This window comes from Leptopilina heterotoma, unplaced genomic scaffold (genome assembly GCF_015476425.1).
Source record: "Leptopilina heterotoma isolate Lh14 unplaced genomic scaffold, ASM1547642v1 Lhet_369, whole genome shotgun sequence".
In the NCBI taxonomy this organism is placed as follows: Eukaryota; Metazoa; Arthropoda; class Insecta; order Hymenoptera; family Figitidae; genus Leptopilina; species Leptopilina heterotoma.
In genome coordinates this window covers 136681-151651 of record NW_025111048.1, presented here as the reverse complement: position 1 = coordinate 151651, position 14971 = coordinate 136681, and the positions used below count along the sequence as shown (strand labels likewise).

General features: G+C 25.7%; 1 long non-coding RNA gene across 1 annotated transcript; it reads right to left on the bottom strand.

Annotated features, from left to right (window-relative positions):
* Positions 1 to 2592: 2592 nt before the first annotated feature.
* Positions 2593 to 14293, bottom strand: LOC122505766. The gene is made up of 3 exons (XR_006301943.1): positions 14058 to 14293; positions 3852 to 4036; positions 2593 to 3604 (listed from the first exon to the last, which is right to left on the bottom strand). It is a non-coding gene; the product is annotated as an uncharacterized LOC122505766 (long non-coding RNA).
* Positions 14294 to 14971: the final 678 nt, after the last annotated feature.

The following is a 14971-nucleotide window of genomic DNA, read 5'->3' as shown; positions in this document are numbered from 1 at the left end:
AAATGAAAATTATTCACTAAAAACCAATAAATGAAAAAATTTCTATTTTGAGTTCATATATATAAATATATATTCATAATATATATTTACGGCTTTGTCGTTTACAAGTCCTCTATTGTACAGCAAGGAACAAAAATAGAAAATTAAATTTCATATTTTCAAAAATTTGTTAAATTCGTTGAATTTCTTAAAATTTTTATAGAAAGACGATTCAAAAGTTATGAACATTTTCTTAAAATTACGATTACAATTAAAATTATAATTTTTAATTACAATGTTTAATTGTATTCGTAATTTAATTGATAATGTACAAAAAAATCATAACACTTACAATTATAATTGTACATTATAATTATAAAGAATTCCTTATAATTTTCACGTTCAAAAATTTTGACTTCTTCAATTTTTTTTTTTTTTTTTTTTTTTTTTTTTTTTTTTTTTTTTTAAATTCCTGATTTATCAAATTAATTTAGATTTGTAAAACCAAAAACAGTTTTTACAAATTCAAACGTTGTCAGGAAAATACATTTTTTTGACGATTGTTTATTAAAAAAATATCTATAAGAAAATAAATTTGTAAAAAAATATTGTAACGAATTTATTTTTTAATTTCTTTTTTTTATTCCAAGCTGATTGAATTTGACGGGAAAGAAAAAATGTCAAGTAAATTGAAATATTGATAAAAATGGCTGTGTACGATTGGTATTATAGAGAATAAAAAGAAAATAATAATAATAATGAGAATAATGATAAAGTGAAACGGAAAATATTACTTTTTTTTGTTTTTCTGGTGGTAGCATTGATGTAATCCCACGACGGCGGCTGTCCACGATGAGAGAAGGTCCCCTTGATGAATAAACATAAGAATGCCCACGTGGTCGGCATCAGGTGCCGATTTTTTGTTTTCTTTTTTTTTCACCAGAATCCGTTCCTCGGATTTTTTTTTCTTTCGCCTTACGCTGAATAGTATCGTTTTTAGAATGTTCCAAACATCCGATTTTGAATTCTGTTGTTGTTGCTGTTGATGTGATCAGTTTTATTGTTTTCTTGAATTTCTTGACGATAAACTGAGCATAATTAATCGAAGACTATTTCGATGAAACCAAAGATGGATGTTTGTTGGTGAAACAAATTTATTTTGATGAAACCGATTTTTTGTTTTGGTGAACTAAAGACTGATTTGAACCGTAAATGATTTTTTATTTTTCTGAAACTGATGGTGGTTTTTGATTGTTGAACAAAAGATGGATTTTGATTTGATGAACCAAAGACTGTTTAGAAACTAAAGATGGACATTTGTTGGTGAAACATAAATTTCTTTTGCTGAAACCGATGATGATCTTTTGTTTTGGTGAACAGAATGATGAATGGTAAATAGCTTTTCGATTTTTCTCAAACCAATTACGATTCTTGATTGTTGAATCAAAAGGTGGAATTTGATTTGTTGAACCAAAGACGGATTTTGATTTGATGAACCAAAGACGGATTTTGATCTGTTGTACCAAATACGGATTTTGATTCTGTTGTATACCAAAGATGTGCTTATGGTGACCGTTGATTCTGCTTTCTGAATTTCGATTTTTCTAATATAAATTATGGTTTTTGATAGTTGAAGACGGATTTTGATAAGATCAATTAAAAATCTTATAGATTTGATGAACCAATTGCGGATTTTCATTTTATAAACCAAATAGCGGATTTTATTCTGATGAACCAAAGATGTATCATTATGTAAATTTTCTGCTTTTTTAGGAATCAGACTCTTGATTTTTGAATGAACCAAAGATGGCTTTTGCATTTGTCAACTAAATACCGATTTTTATTTCTTTTCTTTCTGATAAAAATTCTTTCTGATGAAGATAAGATACTAAAGATGAGAACTATGGTAACTGGTCCTCTGTTTTCAGGAACAAAATGATTCTTGATTGTTGCACCAAAATGATTTTTGATGATCTGGATGTCTGCTGGAATTTTTAACCAACCGGATTGAAAAATGAAACAAAGATGAAATGTTGGTAATATATTGAAAGTGTAATGAATGTTAAACCGTTTTTTTGCATCATAAAAATAGTTCCAATTTCTGCTTTCACTTTAACAGCATCCAGAAAGTTGATATTTTAAAAACTTTGAACCCAGGATGTAAACTGAATTATCAGATAAGAATTAAAACAATTAGAATCATTTTGAATGTTGAGCATTGTCCAAGTTATTTTTCTATAAAGAATATCAGGAATATCCTCTTGATTTTTGTTTGTTGCTTCACTATTGACGGAATATTGGATCGACGTGTAGGAAATTTGGAATCGTGTTCGCTTTCGGACGCTGATTCGATATGATTTTTCCTTCTTGTATACTTTTGCTTGATAATTTTTTTTTCTGCAAATAAAAAAAAGTTTTTTTCATTTCAGGTCAATGGATTTTCGATGAGTCGAGGAGTTTTCATGAGAGTTGTGGAAATTTGGCTCACTCACTGAAAAGCTTCTATATTTCTCCAGGAATTATTGCCTTTGATGGTTTGGGATTTAAGAGAGGGGAAAAGTATATAAGCCTGTGATGCTGTGAAAAGAACTTCTTTGATTTCTATTTTTGAGATTTCAATTTCCGTTTGCTGATTTTGTTTTTTTGGGGGGGGGTTGGGGGAAGTTAAATTTTTTTCTGGAACGATTCGGCGTGCTAGGGCCTCTTCGTTGATTTCCGGTTATTTTTTTTTGGTTGGTATATTTTTTTTTTGGTTTCTGTCGGTGACGGAGAAAATTGTTTCTGATTCGCAGTAGTTTGGCTGGTAGACCAACTGTGCTTGAACAGAGTTTTGTCACTTGGTTTTTGTAAATTTGTTTGCTGGTAATTGTGGCTTAGAAAACGAAAAGAGGCTTTCGACTGTAAATTAAGAAAAAGCTGCTATTTTTATTTGGCATTTTTTTCGGTGTTTTGTACGTGCTTCGAAGAACGCTTCTCACGACGAATCGTCCTCGTAACCTCGCGTTCCGAAAGCGAAGACATTCTAGTAGGCTAGGTGATCGATCCTTTAATTTTTGACTGAAGCCACTGGTTTTGAAAAAAAAAATTCTTCTGTACTTTTTGAATCCTGTATTTGTGGATTTAATTTTCGAGAAATTAAAAATTGTTTTTTTCCGTTTGCAGAGTATTTGCGTGAACCAAAAAAAAACCATATTCAAGGAACGATACTGGAATCATCTTTTGGAAGTTGAGCCTCTATTTTGTAGCTGAAAATATTTTCGGTTCTGCCAGAATGTAGGGATCTCTTCTTCTTCTTCTTCTGCTGCTGCTTTTTTCCATTGCTTGTCACGAGTGCAGAGATTAATGATTATTTGTCCAGTGTGAACTTTCTTTATGTGTCCATGAGAGTATTCTGGAAATTCACTAAAATTTTTCTTCTTCCGTTGATTTAGAGTATTGTCTTCTTTTGTCATTGGCGATTTTTTTCTGCTTTTGAATGGATTTATGGTCCGTCTCCTTGTGTGTCATTATAATGCTTTCTTCTCTTGAGTTAAAGTGTTCTGCTGGAGGAAATTCTTCAGTTCAAATATTGTTTCGTACTGCCAGGAGAGGAGACGCTTTTTCCTTTGAATTTCTATTTTTGTTTCTGTGGACAAAAGAAAAGATATTTTTTTAAAAAACTTGCAAACTTTTTTTCATTATAAAAAAGGGGGATAAAATTGTGATTTGGTTTCGCCACTTGAGAACGCCAAGGTCGCCGCTAGGTGGCGAAAATTCCAAGAAGCAACTAAAGTGCCATCTAGCGGTGACCTTGGCGTTCTCAGGTGGAGTGTTTCCCTCGTAACGAATAATTCAAACAATTAAAGAACAATTTATTAATAGAAATAACTTACGAATCCAGAAATCTGGTGTAATTTAAGATCTGCAAGTCAGCTGCACTCGTTGGTTCCAGTTTATTGCTTCTCTGCTGTTTAAAGTTGTTGTTGCTGATGATGACACCCCCTGGCTCGCCGCTCCTTTGCGTGGTCCATTATTTTTAGATCTCTGATGATGTGGATTGTCCCAAATGTCCAAGAACCTAAAAGGGTGTGAGCGTCAGCTACGAAGCATACTAACACAGCATAAAGAGAAGGGGTGTATAGAGGAGCAAAAAAAATTTTAAAAAAAATTCAACTAAACGGAAGTGCATACATAAAGTGCAGTACACACAAACACACATAAAAAGGTGTGAGAAACTAACTTCTCTAACTATACATATAGTCTTAGAAAAATATCGTAGAAAATAAAGAAAAAAAAAAAAAAAAAAAAAGTGGAAAGAAAAGAATAAGAGAAAGAACACAAGAGAAACAAAAATGAGAGAACGTCATACGGCATAAAACTTGTATTGTGTCGCGTACTATGCAACTAGGGTGCTTACGAATCATTGAATTACTTGGCTCTGCACATGAAAGGAAAAAAGAAAGAAAGGGGGAAAAATCATGAGGGGTCGAAAACTCTAAGAAAAAGACTCCCAGGGGTGAGGGTTCTTTGTCGTTTCTTCAAATTTCCGAGGTCTCAAATGGTCACCGGTTACCTTTTGTTATAACGAGAGTCAGGTTCTTTTTGTGGCGTGGCTTTGTACTTCCGGTCCTTTTGATCGTTAGCTTTGCTGACTTTGCATATGCAATTCAGATTCGATTCAAGTGGTATTTTTTATTTTCTCTGAATATATTTTAATTTCATTTTTATTTTAATGTGCACGATTTTTTATTTCACTACCTTCACGAATGATATTTTGATTTCGATTGGTTTTTTGTTTTTTGTTTTTTTTTTTATAAATCATTCTTAAGGGATGAGAGGACTTTTCTCTTAGAATTCAGACTTATTTCAAAATGATGATTCTCAGAAATAAATTATTTTCTTAGCGTTACTTAAATATCTATTTTGCATTTTATGTTATTTATTTTTTTTCCTAATTTCGTTTTCGTTGTGAATTTTCTTCTATTTGCAGTTTTTGGGATTTCTTTTGTGGTTGTCGCGTCTATTTATGCAGGTTCTATTATTGTTGAATCTCTGCAGGTTCAAATCTAAGTAAGGTGGTTTTGGGCCTTTTTTCCTCAATTTCCGAGCGAGAGAGGAGCAGGTATACGAGTTGAAAAAATAAAGATTTTTAGATAACGATGTGCATTTTTGTAGTTTAAAGTTTTAAAAACCCAACTCAATATTTTCACCGTAAAAATAGATGAAATCTAAAGTAAAAATTTTTCCTTGAAAATAAAAGTTGACTTCTTGAAATTTTACACATGGTATTTTTGGAGGACTCGAAAAATGTGTTTTACAACTACGGAATTCTTTGTGTGGCTCATGTGATTTTTTTCTTTTTCTATTGAAAATTAAAAATTTTACTTTTAATTTTTTTTCTAAATTATGAAATTAAATTTTAATACAAAGGAAATTAATTCTTGATAAACTTTCTGTAATTTTTCTTTATTGTAATTTTGATTTTCAGTTTATAAATTTTGAATTTTTGTGAAAATGAAATTTGTAATACTCATAGAATTATTTTTAATTTATTATTGTTTACTACCTATAGTATTATTCGTTTTTATATTTTTTTAAAATTTTTTGAAATGATTTTGACTTCTGAATTTCCAAACTTTGACTTTATTTTGTCAATCAAGTAATTTTCAATTTTTCGAATTGCATTTTTTAAATTTTTATTGTAATTTTGATATTAAATTTTGAATTTTTTTTGTGAAACTGAAATATAAACATTTTGTTTTGGAATAAAAATTTTTAAATTATTAAATTTTTGTTTCCTTGTAAGCTTTGAAATAAATAAATATTTTTTTCGTCTATTATTATAATTGCTGTTTCTGTATATTTTTTGTAATGATTTTGATTTCTGAATTTCGTCCTTTGATTTTGAGGAAAAAAATGTTTGTTTCGAATTATATTTTCAAAATTTTTATATTGTAACTTTTTATTTTGCATTTATAAATTTTGAATTTTTTGTAAAACTGAAATATAAAAAATTTATTTTTAATTTAAATATTTTAAATTTATAGTTTCAATTTTGGTTTTTTTCGTATATTATTGGTATTGTTTCTGTGAATTTTTTTTTGTTGAATTTTTTGTAGTCATTTTGATTTTTGAATTGCGTCCGTTTTTTCAAAATTTTTATTTTATTTTGTCTATAATTCCATGTTTAAATTTTTATTGTAATTTTCATTTTAAATTTATAAATTTAGAATTCTTTGGAAAATGTATTTATTGAAACTTATTTTGGATTTAAATATTTTTAATTTATTGAATTTTCTTAATGATTACTACATTACTTTTGTTTCTTTATATTTTTTTGTGAATTTCTTGTAGTGATTTTTATTTCTGAATTTGAACCTTTTTTTCAAAACTTTTATTTTATTTTGTTCGTAACTGAATAAGATATGATTTTGAATAAAATAAATTAATTTTCTATTTTTCGAATACCATTTCTTTTGGAATTTTTATTGTAATTTTTCATTTTTAAATTATAAATTTTGAATTTTTTGTGAAACTGAAATATAAAAAATTTGCTTTGGATATAAAATTTTGTAATTTATTAAATTTTGTTATTGTTTATTATTATTTTTGTTGTTTCTGCATATTTTTTGAGAAACTTTTTGTAGTAATTTTGATTTTTGATTTACAAATTTTAAATTTTTTGTGAAACTAAAATATAAAAATTTTGTTTCGGATCAATATTTTTCTAATTTATTAAATTTTGTTATTGTTTATTATTATTTTTGTTGTTTCTAAATATTTTTTGAGAGAACTTTTTGTAATCGTTTTGATTTTTGATTTTCAAATTTTGAACTTTTTGTGAAACTGAAATATAAAAATTTGTTTACGATCTAAATTTTTCTAATTTATTAAGTTTTGTTATTATTTATTGTTATTTTTGTTGTCTCTAAATATTTTTTGAGAGAATTTTTTGTAATCATTTTGATTTTTGATTTACAAATTTTGAATTTTTTGTGAAACTGAAATATAAAAAATTTGCTTTGGACATAAAATTTTGTAATTTTGTAATTTATTAAATTTTGTTATTGTTTATTATTATTTTTGTTGCGTCTGCATATTTTTTAAAAAACTTTTTGTAGTAATTTTGATTTTTGATTTACAAATTTTGAATTTTTTGTGAAACTGAAATATAAAAATTTTGTTTCGGATCTATGTTTTTCTAATTTATTAAATTTTGTTATTATTTATTGTTATTTTTGTTGTCTCTAAATATTTTTTGAGAGAATTTTTTGTAATCGTTTTGATTTTTGATTTACAAATTTTGAATTTTTGGTGAAACTGAAATATAAAAATTTTGTTTCGGATCTATATTTTTCTATTGATTAAATTTTGTAATTGCTAATTATTATTTTTTTTGTTTTTGCATATTTTTTAACAGAATTTTTTGTAATCGTTTTGTTTTTTGTTTACAAATTTTGAATTTTTTCTGAAACTGAAATATAAAAATTTTGTTTCTAATCCATATTTTTCTAATTTATTACATTTTTTTATTGTTTATTATTATTTTTGTTGTTTCTGCATATTTTTTGAGAAACTTTTTGCAGTAATTTTGATTTTTGATTTACAAATTTTAAATTTTTGTGAAAGTGAAATATGAAAATTTTGTTTCTAATCCATATTTTTCTAATTTATTAAATTTTTTTATTGTTTATTATTATTTTTGTTGTTTCTGCATATTTTTTGAGAAACTTTTTGCAGTAATTTTGATTTTTGATTTACAAATTTTAAATTTTTGTGAAAGTGAAATATGAAAATTTTGTTTCTAATCCATATTTTTCTAATTTATTAAATTTTTTTATTGTTTATTATTATTTTTGTTGTTTCTGCATATTTTTTGAGAAACTTTTTGCAGTAATTTTGATTTTTGATTTAAAAATTTTAAATTTTTGTGAAACTGAAATATAAAAATTTTGTTTCGGATCTATATTTGTCTAATTTATTAAATTTTGTTATTGTTTATTATTATTTTTGTTGTTTCTGCATATTTTTTATAACTGAATTTTTTGTAATAATTTTGATTTTAAAATGTTGAACTTTTTGTGAAACTGAAATATAAAATTTTGGTTTTGGATCTATATTTTTCTAATTTATTGAATTTTTCAATTGTTTATTATTATTTTTTTTGTTTCTGTAATTTTTTTTTAGGGTATTTTTTTGTAGTAATTTTGATTTTTGCTTTAGAAATTTTGAATCTTTTGTAAAACTGAAATATACACCTTGTTATGGATTTAAATATTTTTAATTCACAGTTTTTTTGATTATTATTTTTGTTATTGCTTCTTTTTTTTCATAAATTTTCGTAGTGGTTTGATTTTGATTTCTGATTTTCGACTTTTCTCAAAATTTTCACTTTCTTTTGTCTAAATTTGCATATATATAATCTGATTTTGAGCAAAAAAAAATATTTTTCGAATTCTATTTTCAAAATTTTCTTATTTGACAAATTTTTTTTTGCTAAATTAATTCTGTTTGTGCATTATTTCTCTAAAGTTGAATTTTTAACTAATTTTTACGAAAGTGAAATTTTTGAAATTTTCCTATTTCCAAATTTTTATTCTATTGTTTAGAAATTTTTTATTTTTATAAATATTTAGTAACTGATTTTAATTTTTTAAAAATGTAGAAGCTGATTTTGAATTAAATTTTTTTTTGTATCGTAACGGAAAATACTAAATAATAGTTTTTGGAAAAAATTCTAAAATTCATTTTAGAAAATAATTTTTTACTGTTTCAGAAAATCAAAATCTACGAACCAATTTTTTTGTCACTTTTTTTGGAGTTTTTTCTTTTGTGGTTTTGAATAAAGAAATTTTGTTCGTTTAAATAAACAAATTTTTGCATTTTTTACGACTTGTTCTGTAACAAAAATTGGAATTTTTCGAAATTAAATTTTGTTCAATACTATTTTTGAATTGTGGGTATATTAACGGTTTACTATTTAATGGTTGTAGCAGTGAATATTTTTGAAATAAAATATTTTTGAAAGACGTTTTTTTAGTTCATAAAACCTTTTTTAATAATTACAATTTTTGTCGCTTGTCTTTTTTTTCAAATATTGTCTGTAATAAAAATGTTGCAAAAATATTAAAATCAAAGAATAATTTTTGTATTTTATTGCTTATTTATAACAGATTTGAAAAATATAATTTCGTTTGCGAAAGAAAAAATGTCATCTTATGCACCAAAATTGCCAAGAGATAAAAACTTCTATTGTTTTGCATATTTTTCGAATTTGTCTTTTGAATCAAAATCTGAATTTGACTAGAATATTAAAATAACCGATTTAAAATTTTTGCCATTTTTATTATTGCAGTTTTAAAAAATATTTTCTTAATAGAATGTAATTTTTCCTTTACTTTCTGTTATTTCAAAACCACAATTTTGAGTTCTTTTTTTTGCACTTATCATTTTTTTTAATAAGTATATTTTATTTTATTTATTTTTTCCATTGAACATTTTTTTCAATATTTTTTTATTTTCATTTTTTTTCTATCGTGTCTTTAAAAAACTTTTAATTGGTTCAATTTTCTAAAAAAAAATTTGCAATTTTTGTAAAATAATAATTTTCCGATATATTTTTTTGGCAGAAAAAATATATTCCAAATTTGTTCAAAAATATTTTAATTAGAAAAATTCAGTAGTATATAGGAAAAATAAATTCTGAATTTCGAATTCCAATTTTTTCTTCTTTTCTCTTTATTGAGAAAAATCGACCAATAAAAAATTGATTAAAAACATAATTTTTTTTTTATTTGACTTGTTGCTTCGTGAAATTTGACAGGTTGGTGTATGTTTATAGAGAGAGAGTGAGAGAGAGAGAGAGGAGAGAGTCAACGAGGGGTGCATAAATTGCCACCCAGTTTTCATGTGAATAAAAGTCGAGGGGTGGGTACTTCCGGTTTATAAGCGTTTCTCATTGAAAATGCACTTGTTATAATGCTTTTGATGGCGGAAGTGACTAGAACCTTTTAATTTTATCGTGATTTCAAAATTAAAAAGAAAAAAAAAGAAAAATATATCTGCTCTTCTCATTAATAACAATATAGATATATTAATTTCAGGATTTCCGCTTGAGAATCTTTTTATTCTTTTTTTTCATATTCCAAAAGGAAAAAAAAAACGAAAATTTCAACAATTTAAATTTAAATTATTTTTTTTCGTTTCTCGTTAGGATATTTAAATGAATATGAAAAAAAAATGTTTAAATTTCTGAAAAACTTTCGGTACATTTCGGATGAAATCTGACAGTTGGAAATATATTGATTGGCATATATGCTGCAATATTTTATTTCCTGGCTGAATGGGGCAAAGGGGGCAGTGGGGGAGTTAAAAGACAAACTGTTGTGTGGTTGACGGAAAACCAATATGTTTTCATTGTATTTTTCATTTTTTTCTTTTTTTGCCAAACAAGTGTAGCAAAATGATAAAAACATAACTAAAATTGAAGAAAAAGGAACAAAAAATGAAGGAGCCAAATTTTAGATTGAAAGAATTCCAAATTTTTATGAAAAGAAATTTTCCGCTTGCAAATAATTTTTATTGTTTTAAAAAAAAAATTTTTTTATTGTATTTTTAGATTATTATTGTATTTTTACTATTTGTCTATATTTTTGATTCAGGTACTGTTTTTTAAAAATCTTTTTCGTATTTTTTACCCTTTATTACTTTTACCCTTTTGTTATTTTTACCAAAATGTTTACTATTTTTACCAAAATGTTTATTATTTTTATCAAAATGTTTTTATTTTTTGACCAAATTTTTTTTTTACTATTTTTACCCCCATTTTTAAACTGTTTAAACAATTTTTTACATGATTTTTTACTATTTTCTTTACGACAGTTTTTTTTTTATTTTTTGCTTGTTTTTTGAACACTTATTTTGGAATTCTTTCACTAACAACTAATTTTCAGTCTCAAAAATCAAAAACATGCATAATTTGGTTGTGAATTTTGAAATTTATCAGTCGCCTTTTGTTTGTTTGTGAATTTATTTTCAACGACCATCTTGTGAATTTTTACTATACTTGGAATAAAAATTCAAAGAACGGATTTATTTTTCATTTCAAAATTTTCGAGTGTTGCGATATTTTTAATTTTTTTTTTCATTTATGCGACGTGATAAATTTTTATGCAGTTCTATTATTTCTACTTTTAATTTTTCGTCTACTATCGAAATATCAACACAGACACAATTAGGTGCTAATCTATGAATTATATTATGACTAAATATATATGAATTTCAATAAATTAACTATTTTATTTCATAAATTTTTTTCATTTTCTTTTTGTACTTGAATCAGTCTTTATCTAAATACTTTTTATGTGCAGTAAAAAATTCTGTGTACAATCAAAAAAATGCAACAGGAAAAATAGTTTTGCCCGGAATAAGAAATTCACTTGGTGATGAAAAAGAATTTCGATTTTTGAATTTTGATTTTTCATTTTCATTTAAAATATTAAAATTTGTTTCTTTTTAAATTTGAATTTTGATTAATTTCAGAATAATTTTTTTTTTATTAGAGATTAAATTTGTATTAAATTTTGAAACTGGAGATATTTTTTTTTGCGTTGTTTTGATTTTCTTCATTCACCAGTTGAATTTTTTTCGGGACAATTTTGGAACACGAAAAAAAAATTAGTGCAGTGCATTCAAAAATCAAGAAAATTTGTGCAAATAAATAATTTTTGTAACTAATTTTTCACTCAATTTTGTAACTACATTTGTTTTTTTTCTTCACACTTGACTGGTAACTACAGAATTTTTTGATACATTATAACTATATTTTTTGTTTCTATTTTTTTGTATAACTACATTTTGATTTTTCTAATATTTGCGTATCTACAATTTGGTATCGATTTGTAACTACAGATTTTCTATTTGTAAACTACAGTTTTGATTTCTATTTTATAACTAAAAAAATTTGCAATAAAGAACTACATGATTTTTCAGAAGAAAAACACAAAAGTCAATTTTAATTCTATTTACAACTAAATTTGTTATTAATTTTGTTAATATTTTCATTGCAGTATGAATTTTTCATTTCGATTTAAAATGGAATTTTGATTTCGAAATTAAAAATAAATTTTGATTTTCATTTGAAACTTAATTTTGATTTCAATTTTGAAGGTACAATTTTGATTTCAATTCTGATTTCAATTTTGAACGTACAATTTTGATTTCAATTTTAATATCAATTTTGATTTTAATTTGAAAGTACAATTTTGATTTCAATTTTGATTTCTGTCGTGAAACTGAACAGTTTAATTTTGAAATCCATTTTTTCATTTAATTTTGAAATTTAATTTTAATTCTGAATTTTCCATTTTAGTGAAAAAAAATTTTGATCTGGTCTCAGAGGTTCAAATTTGGAGAGCATTATAGACAAAAATTTGTTTTGATTTTAAATTTTTCATCTAATTTTCGATTTTTAAAGTTCAAAATCCAATTTTGAACAACAGTTAATTTTCTAACTTCAAAATTTAATTTTGTTTCAATGAAATTTTCATTTTAGTCAAAAGGAATTAAATTTTGATAATGCATTAAAAATGTGGTTTTTATAGAATCGGAATTTTTTTTCATATCGAAATTAATTAGTTAAGAATTGGAAAAAAACTAATTATTTAGTTATTCAAATTTAGTTCTAATAGAAGAAAAGTAATAAATGAAATTTCCAAAAAAAATTTCTGGAAATTTTTTTTTTTAGAATTCCGAATCGGGTCTTAGTGCCTGGATAGAGTAGTGCCTAGAGATTGTAAATTTTTTTCTCCATGTTTAGCGTCTTCGACTACGACTTTTTGCCTCAAGTGATTTTGTTTTTCAAACAAAAATGACAGATTCTAATGCTTTGAGCTAACTTTCATATTTTTCGCGTTTGATGAAAATTTCGATCTTGAATTTTTTTCTAATATATTTTTTATTTTCAATTATTTACTAAATTAATTTTTTATTTTTCCAATGCCAAATTTTTTTAATGGTCCATTTCAATTTGCACTAGTAATCCCATGAGAATTTATTTTTATTCAATTATATACAGATATATTTTTCTTTTCATTTTTGTTTTTGAATAAAAAATTTCCAATGCCAAAATTCGTATTTTAAAAATATTCAATTTGTTTTATTTTTTTATTTTTCTGCAACAATAACACGGCGTTAATTATCTTGATAACTGGTCAATAACAATAAATTTTCTGTCAATAATAACAACAATACTTTTTCGCAATAATCTGTCAATAAATAATTATTATTATTGTTATTGAAAAGTAGAAAGCGAATTATTTTGTATACACGAATTTAGATGTGGACCATTTTTTTTAAAAAACTGGCTGTAAATTTTTTCTTTTTCAAAAATAGGTGAATTTGATCGAAATGTTTACACGGAACTGCCAAAATTATTTTTCTGTGTATAATTGGACCCCGAAAATTAATCGAAACGGAAAAATTCATTTTTTTTGGAAAAGTAATTTTGTGTTCGTTTTGAATAATAATTATTTTTGAATTTGAAAATAAACAATAAAACTCTGCGTGATTTTGAAAATAAATTTTGTATTTTGAATCAAGAGTGAAATTGGTATTTTAAAAAGTACGAGATATTGCAAAAAATAATTTTGTACTTGAGTGAGAAAATTTTCTTAAATTTTCAGTTTTGAATTTCGAATACTTTCTTGATTTAACAACAGTTTTCAACTGTTGAATTTGAAAAACGAATTTCTTTTCTAACAAATTTCAAAAATCAATTTCGTTTTGAAACTGTAAACAAGATTTGAATTTTTTGCAATAACACAACTTTAGTTTTCTATTTCACTAGTAAAAATGAATTCAAAAAAAAAAAAAAAATTTGGTTATCAACTGCTGAAAAAATGGAATTTTTCCGTTTTTCAAAAAACTATTGAGTCAAGTAGCGGATTTGAACACTCGAAACAAAATTTCGCGGTTAAAGGTGTTATCGCCGCAAAAAATGAAAGATTGAAAAATTATTTTCGAGTAGTCTATCGAAGCACCAAAACCGGAAAATTTTTTTTAAGTTTTTAAGCCAAGAAAAAAGCCGAAAGGGAACTCACCGCTTATTTATTTGCGTTGATATAGACTTTGATGTTTGCCTCGATCTGCGACAGAAAAAAATTGGAGCACTTCCGATTAGATCACTAACTGAATAACGCGGAGAAATTTTTGTTGATAAATTAAAAAATTTTGACTGTCGACGAATTTTTCTATTTTCTCAGATGGTAAATAGAGTTACCAGGCCGGACCAGCCGGCCTGGTATCGCTCTTCGGTTTGATGTTCGTTCGTCGACGATCGAGGAGTGAACTGTGTCGAACTGCAAAGGGTGAAGCCCTTATATAGTGATGGGGGACCCTAACAAAATTTTTAGGACCCCTTGAGCAACAGGAGGCCCTGGGAAAATATCGTGTACAATAGAAAAACGAGATTTTGAAGGAACGTCGCATTAAGGGAGGATTCTCCACCAATCAGACGCGTAAAGATTTAAAATAGAAGGAAGGGGGGGGGGAGAAATAGGGCGCAAGAGTTTGTCCGATTTTTAAACCCCCTTCCCCCTCCCTCACCCTTACCTGTTTCATATCATCCTCTTCCTTCCTGTCTCTATATCTATGATTGTTACTCTCTTGTCTATTGTTATGATTGCACCGCGAAACGGATTTTTCATCCCCGAAGTATCATCATCCATGGGAATTTTATCCAGGTGCCGTCCTTTTCTTTCTTTTCATTGGATATGATCAAAAAAAAAAATTTTTTTTTTTTATTTATATTGATATTTTATGCAGAAGAGTCGTTAGGATCTTCGGGAACCATTTGCGCGTGGCTGAGGACTCTTCTGTATGGTTATATACACTTGAAAGCACGTGTCCTTGTACTATGGTATAAGGATATATTATTATTATTATTATTATTACCATATAACGTTTCTTATAAGAGGGCAGATATATTGCATGCACGCTGTGAGGACACGCGCTT